This window comes from Quercus lobata, chromosome 4 (genome assembly GCF_001633185.2).
Source record: "Quercus lobata isolate SW786 chromosome 4, ValleyOak3.0 Primary Assembly, whole genome shotgun sequence".
NCBI classification, from domain to species: domain Eukaryota; kingdom Viridiplantae; phylum Streptophyta; class Magnoliopsida; order Fagales; family Fagaceae; genus Quercus; species Quercus lobata.
The window spans coordinates 63572128-63589228 of NC_044907.1; positions in this window are offsets into that span (position 1 = coordinate 63572128).

Consider the following 17101-nt stretch of genomic DNA (forward strand, 5'->3'; position numbering starts at 1 on the left):
GAAGAATGTCTCTCATCTCTATTTCCTATTTTAAATTGAGATACTAAATAAATAAATCATCTATCTTCTTTTATCAAAAAAGAAAACTTGATTTGAAAAAAAAAATTGCAAGAAGTGAGATTTCATAGTGTTTCTATCTTTTATTAATAATAATTAATAAAAAGTGATATTTCAAAGTGATGACAAAAAAAAAAAAAAAAAAAAAAAAAAAAAAAAAAAAAAAGAAGAAGAAAAAAAGTGGTGTGGTTGTCATAAATGAAATACATGGTTTTTGTTGTAAAAATAAATAAACAAATAAGGTTACATTGATTTCAAACAAACCCAGCCATGCCTTATTATCATTATTATTTTTTTTTATAAAAAAGAAAACCCCACAATATCATTATTATCTTTTAGTAAAAAAAATTAATCTGTTGAAGTAGAATGTAGCGGCTGATGGTGTGTGTGAGCTCTGTCGTGAGTCAAATGAGGACACTCTTCATGCTTTGTGGTTATGTGATACGGTGAAGGCCATTTGGATGTCTGATCAAAGTTTCTCATTTCTGCATTCCAAGCGTTTTTCTAGTTTTGTTGATGCTCTCTTGCTTCTGCGTAAGGATGCTTCTCACGGGTTGGTGGAGTTTTTCGCTATGGTTGCATGGTGCATTTGGGAGCGTCGAAACAGGGTAAGGTTGGGGCAGAAAGCTTGGGGGATTGGGGAGTGTGTCGGCATGCTTCTGATCTATTGAAAGAATTCCATGATGTGCATAAAAAGGTTCCCCGACTGGCTGTCTGCAGCAGTGATTCTCGGTGGAAACCGCTGGCTTCTAGTGTGTATAAAATAAATTTTGATGGAGCTTTATTTGAGGAGCAGGCTTGTGTCGGGCTCGGTGTGGTAATAAGGGATTCAGTTGGACTGATCATTGCTGCCTTGAGCCAAAAAATTAGATACCCAAGTTCTGTGGACATGGTGGAGGCTCTTGCTGCTAGTCGGGCCGTTGTCTTTGCCAAGGAGTTGTGTCTTCAGTCTATGGTGGTGAAGGGTGATTCCTTACGGGTTATTCAAGCTTTAATTGATGATAGGCCTTCGAGGACTATGTTTGGTAATGTTATCACTGATATTCATAGTTTAGTTTCTAACGTTGATTGTAGTTTTTGTCATGTTAAGAGGGAGGGAAATGAACTTGCTCATGCCCTCGCTCGTAGAGCAGTTGCATCTGCTGATTCTAATGTGTGGTTAGAAGAGCTACCACATGATTTGGAGGATATTTTTCAGTTTGATTTTCATTAATAAATGTTCTTACTGGTTTCTCACAAAAGTATAAAAAAAAAAATAAAAAAAAAAAAAAAAAAAAAAAAAAAAAAAAAAAAAGAGGAAAAGACAAAAACCATAGCTCCCAGCACTTTCCTTCTCCCTTTCACTAAAAAACAAACGCCCCCACTTTTTATTTTAAAAAGAAAAAAGAAAAAGGGAGGAAAAGACAAAACCCTAGCTCCCACCACTTTCCTTCTCCCTTTTACTAAAAAACAAGCGCCCCCACCTTTTTTTTTTAATCCTCCGCCCTCCCTTGCCCCCTCACTATATTAACACTCCTATTTCACTTAAAAAAAAAAAAAAAAAAAACCCTTATCTCCATCTATTGTTCATTTTCTCTCTTTCTCCCAATCATAATCAAACCCAAAAGGTTGGTCTTCTTAGATCCTTATCTTTTGATTTTTTTTTCCAAATTTTTTTTTTTTGATAATGTATTGTGGTTTTGTAAATGTATTTGCTTGTTTATTTCATTTATCTAAATTTTGGGTTTGGTTTAGATATGCCTCTTTCATAATATATCATCTAGTATTATAGGCAAAGTTCTTGATAGTTTGGTACTAGCCCATAGTGTAATGTTTGTGTGTATTGGTGGCCTCAACCAATCTGTTGATTCATGAGAAGCGTTTTTCACTTGATAATAGTGCTTTGTTCAATTTGTGTTTTAGCCTTTTAGAGTTTGCCTTGTTTGAATTTGCCTCTTCTTTGTTAGTAAAGTTCCAAGTAAAGACAAAAGTAGCTTATAGTTATATAATAGGATTGGTGATTATATTATTCTTTTATTATTTATATGCAATATATATTGATAGATCATATTAGACTAACGAATACATGTAGTTCAGACATAAATATATATATATATATATATATATATAAAAGGCTTATTAACTTTAACAATCTCTAGAGTTATATTATTTTATTTATATTTATATTAAAAATGAAAAATACTAAAGTTATAAACTTTTTTTTCCAAATTTTCTATAAACTTATGATATGATAAGTGGTTATTGGAGGGAACAATCAGTCAATTGAACGAGATGATAGCTTTTATTATAAAAAATGTTTTGAAATCGATGGGCTTTAATTATATGCAAGCAACTACTACACATATATTTTCTCAGTATAATCAACATTAAATTTTTTTGCTATTTTATTTAGGTTGTCAAAATAAGTGATAAATTTGCTCATTATAATTTTCAATTAATTGCTATTGTTGGTACATATGTGATTTCATGTGACTTGTTGTGGTGATGGATATATTGTTAAGGGTGATGGAGATGTACTATTAATATGGTTATTGGTGGCAGATGTATTCTTTTAAGTTCTCATTAACTGGAGCACTATAATGTTCTTATATATTTATTTAGTTTAATTTAAAATATTGCAGACCAATGCGAATGGAGGAGATCACAATGTAAATAATGACACAAGATGACTATGAGGAGGAAGATGACTTTTAGATGGAGGATGACACTAACTCAAATGATAATTGATCTTCCAATATTTATACTTTCAAGTTTAGTAAAGGATATGATAAAGCCTTCATGTTTTATTGAACAACATGCTATTCTGTAGACCTTTTAATATTTTCATTTTTAATGCACTTATTAGTTTTGAACAATTATGGATTTGTATTTGTTATTTGAATGGAGAAACTTTTATGAACAATTATGGATTTGTGTTTGTAATTTATATATTAATTATTCCATATACAGAAATATTTGATATTATCAAATAAAATAAAAATATCATAAATTTTTTTTCGACGGAGCTATTTTTTTTTTTTTTGCAAATAATGTATGAGTGACGAGATAAATAGTTTTTAATAACAGCTAAAGTTCATAAAAAAAAATAAAAGTAATTGGTTGCATTAATGTTATATTTTTGATGAAAAACTAGGTATTTACGATGGCTTTTAGTCGTCGAAAAATACATTAACGATGGTCATTGTTCATCGCAAAGGGTATTTGGTCGACCAACTTCCTCGTTTGAAGTTCTATTTTTGACGACAAGACAAGTATTTGTGATAACTTTTAGTTGTCGAAAAAAATAAATTAACGACAGTCTTAGTTCGTCGCAAACTCTATTTGGTCATCCAACTTCCTCGTATAAAGTTGAATTTGCGACGGCAATTATTAAGTACTTATGACGGAGTTTTGCTGTCGAAAATAAGTGTTAGCGACGGCCTTGTCGGCAATATAGTATTACCGACAAGGCTTTAGCCGACGGACGTCGACGGCTTTTTGTCGTCAGTAATACAAATTTGCGACGGCTTTTTGTGCTTTTGCGACGAACTTTGACCATCGCAAATAAGCTTATTTTTTGTAGTGTGATCTGGTAAAAATACATAAACAATACCAAATCCTAAATAACAATAAGATCATGTATAGCATTGCCTTAAAAACCATCATAAAAAAAAAAAAAAAACACAATAGAGAGGTACATTGTGAATGAAATAATAAGAAAAGTAAATCAAATAGCTAATTAAAAAACACGTTTATAATACAAAAATAGCAAATAGAGAGAGCGATGAAATGAAGAACTTACAAAGATAATCGTTAGGGTTTGAAGAGGAGATGGAGAGAGAGATTTGTTCAAGGATATTGATGAGGGTTAGACCGTTATTACGATTATGCAAAAGGAAAGTACTATTTGAAAATGAGTTAATTTTTTCAAGGACACCTGTGTCTTTAAAAACCATCATAATTAAAAATTAAAAAAAATTAAAAAAAAAAAAAAGAGGTACATCTTGGAATGAAATAATAAGAAAAACTAAATCAAATAGCTAATTAAAAAACACATTTACAATATAGAAAAATCGAACAGAGGGAGCAATGAAAGGAAGAACTTATAGAGATAATCGTTAGGGTTTGAAGAGGAGATGGAGAGAGAGATTTGTTCGAGCATATTGAGGAGGGTCAAACTGTTACTATGGATATGCAAAAGAAAAGTACTATTCAAAAATGTGTTAATTGTTTCGGTCAAAATTTCACAACTGATTTTGGGGACATGTGTGTTTTTATCTATACTACTATTTAAGGGGCTTTTCCTGTTTGGATTGGATTTTTTTTTTTTTTGGTTCCAAAATACCCCTACACTCCTAGGTTTAAATAGAGAAAAAATTAAAGGATGATCTGGTAAAAATACATTTCCAACTTACACTAGCAATTAAACAATACCAAATCCTAAATAACAATAAGATCATGTATAGCATTGCCATAAAAACCATCATAAAAAAAGATAAAAAAAAAAACACAATAGAGAGGTACGTTGTGAATGAAATAATAAGAAAAACTAAATCAAATAGCTAATTAAAAAACACGTTTATAATACAAAAATAGAAAATAGAGAGAGCGATGAAATGAAGAACTTACAGAGATAATCGTTAGGGTTTGAAGAGGAGATGGAGAGAGAGATTTGTTCGAGGAAATTGAGGAGGATTAGACCATTATTACGGTTATGCAAAAGATAAGTACTATTCAAAAATGTGTTAATTTTGGGTAAAAATTTCACAACTGATTTTGGGGACACGTGTGTCTTTATCTATACTATTATTTAAGAGGTTCCCCTATTTGGACTGGATTTTTTTTTTTTTTTGGTTCCAAAATACCCCTACACCCCTAAGTTTAAGTAGAGAAAAAATTCAAGGATAATCTGGTAAAAATACATGTCTAACTTGCATTAACAATAAAAAAAATACCAAATCCTCAAATAACATTAAGATCATGTACAACATTGCCTTAAAAACCATCATAACAAAAGAAAAAAGAAAAAAAGAAAAGAAACAAAGGGAGGTACATTTTGAATGAAATAATAAGTAAAACTAAATCAAATAGTTAATCATAAAACACATTAATAATACAAAAAATGCTAACAGAGAGAGCAATGAAAGGAAGAACTTACAAAGATAATCGTTTGGGTTTGATAAGGAGATGGAGAGAGAGATTTGTTCGAGCATATTAAGGAGGGTTAGATTGTAATTATGGATATGCAAAAGAAAATTACTATTCAAAAATGATTTAATTAAAATTTCACAATTGATTCTGGGGACACATGTTACGCTCTAAACTTGTTACCCGGATTTATAACCATGACTGGCATGCTAATATCAAGTTTACACTTGATATTAATAAAAACCAACTTAACTTTTAAAAACTTTTACAAAAGCTTCCCTCTTTCTTTTCATTCTTGTTTCTATACTTTTTGAGATATAACTTTTCACTTGATATTTCAGAGCATCTACATTGTACTCAAAGAATACCATAATCCACCAGTTACTCAAATTCTAAATTTCACATAATACATCTCTTAATGCTTGAAGGTACAAAACTTTCATTAGATCCTAAAATGCACAATACTACAAAGCTAAACATCAAATGCTAATTTGGGATCTATATATTAAAACTAAAACTAGCTCATTCCAAAACTCGACTAAGGCTCCCTTTGCTCCAAAATAAATCTATTGACTGAAAAAGTAGAAGGGATGAGTCACACAGCTCAGTAAAGGTAAGATATATGAGAATTTAATAAGGATGCATGTAAATCAATTCATTTCATTCTATGATTATTTATATAAGAAAACATCTTTTCATGCATAGTATTTTATACTATTCATAATAATAACTTATATGTTTTTTATAGGAAAATAATTGTTCTCCTTTTTCTTATCAGAATAATATTATCAAAACCTTTCGGATTTAGTTTCTTTCATTTCTTACAAAATCACCAAATATAATATTGGTTGTTTAAAATCAATATATTAGTATTCTCATTACAAAATAATCATTTTAACTTAAATCAGATAATTGGTAACTTTTTAACATAAATTGTACTTTCATAAAAAACTTTATCTTTACGGAAGACTAAAACATTTTTATCAGATTCTTTATCTTTAAAGCACAACAGAACTTTAGAAACTTTTATCTTTAAAGAACAACTTTTCTTTTCATCATAAACTTCTTCTTTTCATGAGAGCTTTCAACTTTTCATAATGCATTTAAACAAAATAATTCTCTTATGATCAATAACATAATATAGTTGTCCATAACATATTGGTTAATCCATATATGATAAGTCTGTACTTATTTGGGAGGCTTCTAGCACCATAGTGCTAGGCATCTAACATTCCCCACAATGCTAGGTATTCATAGAATCAGATCATAATACATATCTTCAACCATGGGGGTCGGTTGACTTCCTCCACAAGTTGGTCGTAACCAACAAGGGCGGGTACAACAGAGCCAGTCCCATTTAATGGCCAATCAAATAACATTTTTCATAAAACTGATGACGAGCACGGACACTCCAAACGAGGTGGTATGCACTAATTGCTCTTGTTATTACCCAAGCGGGCTAGAAATCCAAGGACGGGATTCTTAAAGTACCACTATGGGAAATGACTCCCTCCATCCTCGAAATAAGCTAGAAAAGCTATCAAACTACTAAGATCGGGCTCTTGCATTTTTTCGTTGAAAACTTTGGTTATTGGAGCTGAACCAACCCTTAAACCAGGTGAGTCGGGCTTTGAAAATGAGGTTGAAGATGTTTAAAGGTGTTGAATGAGATGCACAAATATAAACTACCCTAGTGTAGGATTTATGTGGCCTCGGTTCCATGAATGTGAGTTTCCGATAATTCGGGTCATTGTTGGGCCGATTACGCATTACACTGAGCACTAAAATGAGGGAATCTTTGCACCAAAGTGGTTCAAAACATGTCAAATAGGGGGGAAAGTGTCAGCACGTGTCTGGGTTTGTGCTTGGGGGACTAAAAAGCCCTAGCATACTTCTCGAGGTCCGACGGCCATTGTAAGGCAGCTAGCAGCCTTTTAATGGCCATTGCCTTGGGATTCGTATATAAAAGCTAGGTATCAACCCAACCCTAACTCATTAGGTTCCATAATTTTTTTGGGTCTTCTCCTGTCCTTTCTTCACTCAAAACACTTAGAAAACACCATTCTTCATTGTTTTTTTGCATGGATCTTCATTCTTTTTTTGCTCATGGAGGTTCTTGGTGCTCATTCCTATAACACCCTTGTTGAGCTTGAGAGGGAGGAATACCATGAGAAGAAGCTCAAGAAGTGGTGGGGCTTTTCTTCTCATGGTGACTAGTCTCTCCTCTAGCAATTTCTTGGAAACGCCACCACCTTGCTCCACACAACACTTGATTGGCACTTGCTAGAGGTCATCACTTCCTTTTGGGATCCTGCTTTAAGGTGCATTACCATTGGGGACATTGATTTGGTGCCCACTTTGGAGGAGTACGATTGCTTCCTCTCTTTTGCTACTCCTGTGAGCATTGTTCTCATTCCACTCATGCGGACACAATACCGCAAGAAGCTTGCTGATTTGATTAGCTTTCAAGAGGCCTGTTATGGAGGCATTGACTTGGCATGGTAGCAGGGTAGGAAGGAGCATGTCCTTCGAGTTCCTACATGATCGGTTCTAATTACCAGAGTGCTTGGCTGGCCATCGAGACAATTTTATGGATTTGGAGGAGCAACGGGCATCCTATCAACATCAGGCCTTCCTAGTGGCCTTTTTTGGCATGGTGGTATTCCCTTCACCATCAGGAGCTATCAGTTTTGTTGTTCTTCCTCTGAGTGCCCTACCTCATGGTACCTCTTTCATTCCTGCTTTACTTTCTAAGACTATTAGGTCTTTTTCCTTATGTTGGGAGACTGGTTGGGGTAGATTGGGCTGTTGCATCCATATGCTACAGTTATGGTTCTATAGTCACTTGAGCATCATCGCTAGGGACCAACCTATGGGCTTTGTGCATAGGAATAAAGTTCAGTCTACTGCATTCCTCGATCTTCCTTTTTCCAATGATACTGATGGCTGGCTGAGATATCTGTGTAGCCTGAGCCCCACTGACTGGACTTGGAGGGTCAAGTGGGGTATTGCCAGGTGGTAGGGGCAAACCTATTGTGTCGGCTTGCTCAGTATTCTCTTGGTGGGCATCTGGGGGTGCACTGGGTATTTCCCCGGTATAGCCATGAGGCAGTTTGGGGGCATTCAGCACATTCCTCGACTCAGTGATCCTTTTGCTATCACTTGTGAGTATGGGTTGGTGGACACTGACATAGTAGTAGTAGGGCATGCCTCGGAGTTTTGGGAGACTCGCAGATTGAGTATAGATTTCCCTCTCTATTTTGGGGACGATTAGGAGTGGTTCTCCGCTGAGTTTAGGGTATGGTGAGACATGCGGGATCCCGTCTTTGTGTTTGATTTGTCATCACGGGTTTTGACTAATATGCCACTCCCGGTTGATATTTTGAGAGATTATACTTTAGAGATTGAGATTAGAGTTGAGGGGGCCCTTGCAGACCTGAGGGAGTGCTTGAGAGAGGCTATCAGAGATTAAGATTGCAGTAGAGAGCTAGTTGATATGCTTATAAAGGATATCAAGAAGATGAGCAGTGTACAAGTGCGTAAGCTTCCAGCTCTCAAGGTAGAGCTTGATCAAAGGGGGCCAGCCCTTCCAAGTATAGAGGCAGAGTGTGAGTAGTTGAGATCCCGAGTCACAGGTTTGAAGGACGAGCTTGTGGCTCTTACTTGGAGATTTTCCACTTTAGATCACACTTGGAATGTGGAAAGGGCTACATTAGAGGCTGGCAAGGTCGCGGCTAGCAACCGGGCTAAAGATTTAGCATTAGAGCTACTGCAGACAAAGTCTTATATTGATTCTGCTTTGGACATAGAGTACGGGAGATAGGGAAACAAGCTTAGAGCACCACAGTAAGCTTTCCGTCTCCTTCAAACTGAGCTGGTCGAGAAAGAGGAGGCCCTGAGAGTTGCTATTGCAGAGGTGGGCACCTTGCAGGCTTTGCTAGAGACTAAGAGGCAGAGCTCTACTATTGATCCCATAATGGAGAAGAAGTTGGTCCATCTTCGGCACTCGCACGACAGACTTAGAGAGGTAGCCAGAGACTTGGGCTTTGACGTAGCCAGACTGCTTCGCATCATTCATGCTCAGGATGACCTAATTCTTCACACTGGTTTTGGGAGGCTATGCTAGGCCATGTCCGATCGCCTGGACCATGTTTGATCTACTGATATCTTTTTTTGTTTACTTTGTTGTTGCACATGAGTTAGGTAGTTAGTATTCCACCATGTACGGAAAAGTCCTTCGTAAATTACTAGGCAATTGCATAAGGCCTTCCACTTTTATTTTGAATTCTTAAAGCATAGTCTAGTTTGCTAGGCATGCTTAGAAACTGAGAGATGGTGTAGAGAGATATTTATGATGATCATTAGAAAAGATATTTATATAAGATGAGATTTCTTATTTTGGTATCATTCTGTTTCACAATACAGATATGTTAATGAATATGCAGGCTAATGCTTTGAAAATGCGAGATTATACAAATAAGTGATAAATGTAAAAATCTATGCATATCAATATCTTATTTTTCCAGGGATACATCCTATTTTGACGGATCTTTCCCTTTTCCCATTAAGATACATTTCCCATTGGCATAAACCAGAACATCTTTGAGCAGACCACGGGGTCGGGGCAGTATTGTAGATAGAGAGCAATCTTGGAGGTGTCTTCATATCTTGACTTGGATGTTGGATCCCTTTAATCTTCTAATCTTGAACAGAAATTCAAGCAGGCACAACTAACTGATTTTTCTTTTAAGATGTGACCAAACCAAGATGGTTGCCGACGTACCTCCACGAGGAAGGATCAAGTCATCATGTAGTTCAACTGACTTTTTGATTGCCTTAATTTTTGCCTAGACTGCCCTTTCAGGTTTTTAATCTACCTTTTGTATTTTCTCACGCACTATTTCTTTTGGCTTTCCTATTACGTAGACTACCCTTTCTGGTTTTCAATCTACCTTTTTACATATATTTTTTGTTTTTTTGTTGTTGTTGTTGTTTTTGATATAAAAATGAGATGCACTATGAGGCTCTTTCATACAAAGTACCGTATGACGGCGTCAGAGTTGGTGGGCATATTGAAGTCATGCCCATCCATGTCGGCTAGAATCAAGGCTACTCACAAAAAAAACCTTCTTTACCATATATGGGCCCTCATAAGTTAGGGCAAACTTTCCCCTATGATCAGGCATAGCTTGGTCGTGCTTCTTCAAGACTAGGTTGCCTTTCTTGTTGAATGCTTGCTCAGCACGGTGTTGGAACAATTGTCCATGACACATTGCAGTCATATGCTTCTCGTCTATCATATTCAGTTGTTCATATTGGGAATGGGCCCATTCAACTTATGACAGCTTTGTCTGAGACAATCTCCAGAGAGATGGGATTTCCAACTTTGCGAGGAGGACAACCTCCATGCCATATACTAATGAATACAGGGTCGCACCTGTGGAAGTACGAACAGAAGTACGATATGTGCATAGAGCAAATGGCAAGTACTCGTGCCAATCCTTGTATGTATCTATCATCTTCACCAAGATCTTCTTTTTGTTCTTGTTGGCGGCTTCCACTGCACCATTCATCTGAGGGCGATAGGGGACTAAATCTATGTGCTCGATCTTGAATTGTTGGTAAAGTTGTTGGATCATTTTCCCATTTAGGTTCATCCCATTATCTGTAATGAGCTCCCCTATCATGCCGTAGTGGCAAATAATGTTGTGTTTCAGGAATCGGGCTACCACAGCTTGAGTGACGCTCTTGTACGAAGTGGCTTCCACCCACTTTGTAAAATAATAAATGGCCACTAAGATGTACTCGTGACCATTTGAAGCTTCCGAAATTATAGGTTTGATGACATCCATACCCCAGGTTGAGATGGGCCATGGCGCTGCTAAAGAATGCAATGGCTAAGAAGGAGTATTCTTCCTGTCTTAATAGGCTTGGCAATGATGGCATGTCCTCACGTGTTTAATGCAATCATTCTCCATGGTGAGCCAGTAATAACTAGCTCCCATAATCTTGTGGGCCAACAAGGGTCCACTGGCATGAGCTTCAAGTATGCCCTCATGCGTCTCTTCCATCAAGTGATTAGCTTTAGAGGCATCCACACATTGGAGCAAGGTAGAATCGTGGTTCCTTTTGTAAAAGACTTCTCCACTCAGGAAAAATTTGCAGGCCATGCACTAGATAAACTTCTTTTCACTGTTCATTGCATCAGGCGGGTATTCACCATTCTTGATATAAGCCTTGATATCATGGTACCATGATTTTCTGTTGGCTTCGACTTCAACACTCATGCATTCTTCAATGTTTATTCTATAGGCTGGAATGCCACGGACTTCTATGCACAGTTGCCAGATATCATTTCCTTCTGATAACTTGACCATGCTAGCCAGGGTAGCCAAGGTGTCTGCAAACTGGTTGTATGCTTAGGGCAAGAAGGTGAATGTGATGTTTCAGAACTTTGAAATCAAACAGCTGGCGCACTTCTGATACGAAATCAATTTGGTGTCTCGGGCTTGCCATTTTCCTTCGATTTGGGAGATGATCAATAGGGAATCTCCAAAGACGCTCAAGTCATAGGCTCTAAACTCTAGGGCCACTTGTAGGCCGACTATGCATGCTTCATATTTTGTGACATTGTTGGTGCAACCGAAGTTCAGCTCGATAGAAACAAGGATTTGCTGGCCTTTGAGAGAAACTAAGACTACTCTCACTCCATTTCCAATGCCACGGTTCTACACTATCTTATTCTGGCTCTAATGCCATTACATCCTCATCAAGGAAGAGGGATTCTGAGAGTTCTAGATCATTTAGTAGCTAATCTGCTAGGTTATCAGCTATGGCCTAGCCCTTGATGGCCTTTCCTATTACAAACACAATGTCGAACTTGAAGGGCAACATTTACCAATGAGAGATCTTCCCTGTAAGAGTTGGCTTTTCGAAGATGTGCTTAATGGGATCCATGCAAGAAATGAGCCACGAGGTGAAATAGAGCATGCATTGCCGCAATTTGTGTGATGCCTAGGCTAAGGCGTAACATGTCCTCTCAATGGCGATGTAGTTGATCTCGCAACTGGTGAACTTCTTGCTTAAGTAGTAAATCGTCCTTTCTTTTTGGTCGGGCTTAGCTACTTGTCCTAACATGTAGCCCATGGAGGTTTCTTGTACCACTAGATAGAGGATCAACGAATATCCCAGTGTTGGGGGAACAAGAATAGGAGGGCTCAACAAATACTGCTTGATCTTGTCAAAGGCCGTCTGGCACTTATCTGTCCATTCTATCTTGGCATCTTTCTTCAAGAGCTTGAATAACGGATCATATGTGGCAGTCAATTGCGCTATGAAGCGAGCTATGTAATTGACTTTGCCTAAAAAGCTATGAATTTGTTTCTCGGTTTGTGGTGTCGGCATATCCTGGATGGCTTGGACTTTAGTTAGGTCCACTTCGATTCCTCTTTAGCTGACTATAAAGCCAAGCAATTTCCTTGAACTAGCTCTGAAGATCCACTTGTTAGGGTTTAGTCTCAATCTCTACTTGATAAGGCGCTTGAATAGCTTTCTCAAATCCACTAAATGATCCCCAGCAATGCGGGATTTGGCAATCATGTCGTCTACTTAGACTTCAATTTCTTTATGCATCATATCATGGAACAAGGTTACCATGGCTCACTAATAAGTAGCACTAGCATTCTTCAAGCCGAATTGCATGACATCATATGCATAGGTTCCCTAATGTATGGTAAATATTGTATTAGCTTTGTCCTCCTCAGCCATTTTGATATGGTTATAGCTCGAGAAACCATCCATAAAGAAGAAGAACCTTTTGGTAGCGGTATTATCGACTAGGGTATCAATTTGTGGCAACAGAAAGTTATCCTTGGGGCTGGCCCGATTCAAATCCCTGTAATCAACGCACATGCGTACTTTCCCATCTTTCTTAAGCATGGGAACAATGTTGGTAACCCAATCTGAGTAGGCTATCGTGCTAAGGAAATTGGCTTTCAATTGTTTTTCTACCTCTTCTTTAATCTTCAAAATGATCTTAGATTTCATCATTCGAAGGGCTTGCTGTATTGGAGGGCATTCAGGTTTAAATGGAACTCAGTGCATGACAATCTCAGTATCTAACCTTGGCATATCTTTGTAGGACCAAGCAAAGATCTCTTTGAAGTCTTTGAGTAGCACTTTGAGCTCGAGCTTAGTGTCTTTAGGAAAGTTTACCCCAATCTTGACGGGTTTCTCATTCTCGCCTTCGTTGGCCAAGTTAACCAATTCTGTCTCTTCTATGTTGGGCTTGGACCCTTCGCTCTCTCTATTTAGGGCTTCCAAAATATCATGAGGCAAACTCGAAATTTTCTCTAATCCTTCAATGCCATGTTTCAATTCTATTGTCTCATTCATGTCATCAATATCCTTGTTATGGCAATAAGACAATGTACCCACTTGGGAATTAGAATAGATCCTATAGAATGGCACATATACAAGGAAATATAAGACAATTTGCACACACATATTCATAAGAAAGAAAGTAAAGAGATAAATGCAAGGATTTCCTGAATAATACACTAGATAATTTCATTAGTGGATTGTAGATAGAGGGTATTAACAAAGTTCATGCCTAATAATGATAAAAAGGGAAAACAATTTTTGTTTGGAAAATGAACTGGAAAATGCGAACAAGGAATGCAGGAAACAGAAATAAACATGCAAAACAAACTAGATACGCTATTCCAACTCTTTCAGGCAATTAGAGGACCCAACCACACGATAATGGAATACTCCTTACTCAGCCGGTGTAACCATAAAGTAGGGCTTGGCGGTCCAACAGCCTATTGTCACACCTGGCACATAGGGCCTGATAGTAGAAGTTAGATCATCCCTTAGGAATATGATGACATTCATTGAGAATTCCTCTGGACAAAGATGGATGAGACAAGCCTGATCTAATTCTTCCTCATATGATTCCTGAGCTACTTTTGATCTGATGATTTCGGCGGGGGCCGAAAAAGTGACCCTAATGTAGGGAATAGACATTTCTTGTCCAATGCACTTCCTTTTCTTTCCCCTAGAAGCCTGAAAAAGTTCTTCATCAGAGGGGTGGTAGCCTAGACCGAAACCTCCTTTGTTGTTAGGGAGCTTAATTAAAGAAGCCTTCCCATGTCCTATAGCACCAAAGCCTTGGCCTAACTCATGGCCAAATTTGAGCGCCTCCTTGGCGGCCATTAGTAGCGAAGGGTCATACTGACTTAAGTTCTAGAACTCTAGAAATCATGGAGACTAGCTAGAAACTGCGAAAGGTTGCTTCTGGAAAGGCATTAGCACCTATGTAGGTGACAAAAGTCTCCTTAAAGAAAGTTAAGGGTTCTTCAGCCATAATGGTGACCATCAAATCCTCGGATGGGAACTTGAGTCTTTGAAGAAGGGTAGAAGCAACCGCGCTTGCACGGTGTGTAGCCAAGGCCTCCCTAGGATAAGGGGAATCCACCTTGATGACCTGGAAATTGACCGTGAAGAGCATAGGGCCAAACTCCAATAGCTAGCTTAATCTCGCCTTGCACCTCCTTGAAAGTGCCATCAAAAGCTCTAATGATCATGGTGGTAGGGCAGATAAGAGAGGTATCCACATTCGAACGCTCCAAAGTGGACATCAAGCAAACATTCAGGGCCAACCCATTATCAATTAGTACTCTGGCGATGATCATATCCTCACACTTTACTATAATGTGCATGGGTAAAGTGCGGTCTCTACCTTCAGGTGGTAATTCATCATCCGTAAAGGAGATTTGGTTGGTGGCCAACACTGTTGAAACCATACCCTAAAAGGTGGATTCTATAGCACTTGTAGGAACACAGGTCTCTTTCAAGACTTTTAAGAGAGCATTACGGCGGACCTCAAAGGATAGTAGAAACGCCAAGATGGAGATTTGAGCTAGTGACTTGTTTAGCTGTTGAATCACAATGTACTCTAAATTTCTAATGACTTTCAAGAACTCTTTGCTTCTTCGGTTATGACCTTGTTCCTAATAGGTTCGGCGGTACCCTTACCAACCTCTTTCCTTCTTTTTTCTAACTCCTAAGGAGTATAGCAGCGGCCACTCCTAGTAAGCCCAGATAAACTTAAAGAAATATTGGAGCAAACCTCCTCCTTGCCAGTTCGAGTGGATATCAAGGACACATCGTATTTCTAGGGGACATGATGACTATCTTCATAAGGGAATGGCTTTAGCATGTGAATGATAACACCCTCCTATGTTTGCAAATTTGGCACTATAGAGAACGTCTTCGGATTAATGACCACCAAACTTGGTAGCATGGCTTTAAGGGCCTTTGAGCTAGATACCCCAGAGATTCCTAAGGAAGACTTTGGCAAAATAAGAGGATTGAAACCTCAGATAGTGGGAACAATAGTGGTTCCTTCCTGAGCTGATGATGAGGCTAGCCCTATAACCACAAGTAAGGCAAGAAATAAAGGAGTGAATCCCTCAATGGTAGGTAGGGTTTGCCATTTCTCTAAATTTGATGACCCTAAATCTATGTTTTTAAAACCCAATGTCCAAAGAATATGGTTCTATCAAAATCTCTAAAGGCTAAACTCTCATATATCCCTAGTGGAGTCGCTAGTCTGTTGATGCTTGGCCTCAATCCTTGGCGGCGGAAAAGAAAACCACCACCACTATGGGCCATGGTTTGACCACCTGCCGTGGAGACAGCTTGCATGTGCGTAGGGCTCGTTGAAGGCCCTTCTCAATGTGTGTGTGTATGGTTCGTGCGGAGTTTCGAGTGCTCTCTCTCTTGATGGAGGAAGGTAGGTCTACCTTTCGTTTTATGGCGGGAATTTGGGCCAAATTTTAGGTGATTAACAAAGGTGAGTGGAGTCACCACCAATCATTGGGTTTTTCTAAGGTGTAATTGGTCACGTGTTTTTAGTTGATTTTATCATTGATCCTAGGTTAAGAAAACAGGCATTTTCCTAATCTAACGTGGGTGACAAAAAATCTTAATTTTTAGGTCCGGAAGTTTGGTTACGTGTGGGGAAGGTGTTAGGCACCCCACAACACCTGTCCAAGGACAGTCCTTTGTTTTGGTAAAACCTTAATTTTTGGAAATTGGCAGTAAAACATGATTTTGGCATTGGTTTTTGGGGCTTTGCATGCATGGGAGCTTTTGAAGTTTGGTTTTGAAAGGGTGTGGTCCTAATCTACGCTTTCCTAAGGCATTGAAGCAAAGTGCCAGATTTCCACTACGAGAATCCGGCGAGAGGTCACCTTACTTTCGTGGTCGAAATTAGGCATTGCTAGCCTTAGGTGACATGGATCTTGAAAATCACACTAGAAAGGGGCAAACAGGTATAAATATACATGCACAATGCTAGCACATAGAGTAGAAAAGTAAATGCCTACATCCCTAGAGCATAGCCTAAAATATAAGTGCAAGAAAGTAAATAGGGGTCACCATACTCTAGAGATGAGGACGAATGGTACAAAGCATGATATATTGAATACAAACCATCTAAGGGAGAAAGGGAGGAGGAAGGAAGGGGTTTAAAAGAGTAGATAACCAAAAGGGAGAAAGCTACACCCCAAACCTACTAACTGCAGCCGCTTGGCTCAACCACGTGCTCACATCCTCGTCCTTTTTGCTTGTGCCTGGGAAACCGTGCCCTAGCTCTGTACGTCCTCACTCCATATGCGTACATGCAAAGGTAAAATCAAGAAACCAAAAAACAAGCAATGGAAAGAAAAGATGCAAAGATAATAGCAAAAGGACGCAAAGTGAACAAGCAAAATAGATATGGCAAGCACAGCATGTGACAAAAGCAAGAAAGCTAACTCACAAGCAAAGGAGATAGCAAAAAAAAAAAAAAAGCAAGAAAGCAAACAAATGGGGGTGTCCGCGAGGGACAAATGTAGGTTTGGATCAAATG